We start from the raw sequence: 1781 nt of genomic DNA, 5'->3' as shown, positions 1-1781 counted from the left end.
GAGTGCAAGGTTGTAGATATATACTGCTGTATACATTCACCCGACTCCATGTTTCTTTAATTTTGTTGCTTTGTTGGATTGAGGGCTTACATGATTTACTATCGCTCCATATCACACTCACATAAAATGGGATATGAATCTTCACTTGTATTTGCATCTTATTTTCCAAATGTTAGAATCACTGCTACACCTGGTTGCAAGTGAAGTTAGGAACCATAGTCATCGGATGGCCCTGAATAACTATAAAAAGTGCATGTTTACGACGAAGAAGAGGCAATAAATGATGAATGACAACCCTCAGCCTATGGAACACAGTAAACAGGCAAGGATGTATTGGAGATTCTTGTCTTTTGCTTTCTCTCTCTCTTGTTTCTTTTTTGTGATAATAGTTATTAAGGGCATAATTTCCACAAATATTAGTGGCATTTAAAGCTTTAATTTACACTTAAAATTTTTTTTGAACATTGACAATGTACCGAGGCCTCAAAAGAATAGCAAGACTATGTCTTTATTTGTCAATGTGAATATGTATTATCTTTTAATTCTTCATTTCATTGGAGAGAGATGTTTGTAATGAACCACTCAGCATATTTCTCAAAAATGTCTGTCTGGTATCTTTTGCTTATTTGATTAATATCGTGGACAAAATTACATGTGGCAATGGAGTTGTTATGCCTTCTCAGACTGAAGGACGTATTTCCTTAGTTTCTTATCTCCTCAGTATAAGCTACACAGTACCTGAGAGCATTAGAGATCTGCAGGACACAAACAATAACCACTAAGATGACTGTCAAAAAATACAAGGAAATAAAAGCTACTTCAAAGCATTTAGGCAGATAAAAATATTTATAATATATAATGTTTATTTATCTATATAAAGAAATATTTTTCTGAAAAGAGTTTTGATCAAGAATAAGGGCATCATCTCTGGTACTGAGACATTAAGGAACCCTGGCAACACTGTGTCTGAGCACTTGGCTGCTAACCTAAAGTTAAGCACTTCAAACTCATTGGCTACTCTTGGGGGGAAGATGTGGCAATCCACTTCTCTAAAGAGTCCAGCCTGGGAAACCAATGGGGAAGCTGAGTTAAATTCATTGAAAAGCTTGCACTAAAGGTGAAGGAGATTGAGTTAAACCATAGAATAATATAAAGACTTGAACTTCAGCCTGCATTGTATAGCAGTGCAAAAGGTCTCACTTAAATGTACCATTTCAGGGGAAAGTATTTAAACTTTAACTGTCCTTTTAACTGTCTTTATATTTAAAATTAAATATGCAAAATTCCATGTAGTATATAAAATCTTTAATTTCCTCATAACCAATTCCTTAGAACTTTCTTGCAAGATATGAAAAGTATGCTTAATGCTAGTTTTTTTCACATGCATATTAACTGAACCATATATGATTTTATTCATATATGATTAACACATATATGATTTTAGTTTTAACACACAAACATGTTTTGACACATGGTTCAAGTCATATGTGACTAACATATACCTACAAATCTATGGCATCATGCTTTACATAAAATGTATATGTATATTTACAAACAATGTATATATATATATTCACATACAATGTATATGTATATTCTTTCAAAATGCTAGAGCAAAAATAGTACTGTTATGCTGAACATTATTAACAATACTCATTCACTTAAAATATATCATTATTTGAGAAATATTTCATCCACTAAAAGGAGAAAAAATATTATTTTTGAAATCTAGCCTAAGAAAAATATTGAAGTTCTATTACTCAGGGCTTATTTATAAACAA

The sequence above is a fragment of the Echinops telfairi genome, unplaced genomic scaffold (assembly GCF_000313985.2).
Source record: "Echinops telfairi isolate 266 unplaced genomic scaffold, ASM31398v2 ScPeMD7_7468;HRSCAF=8506_0, whole genome shotgun sequence".
NCBI lineage: Eukaryota > Metazoa > Chordata > Mammalia > Afrosoricida > Tenrecidae > Echinops > Echinops telfairi.
The sequence above is the reverse complement of the archived record's forward strand: the minus strand, read 5'-3'. Positions refer to the sequence as shown.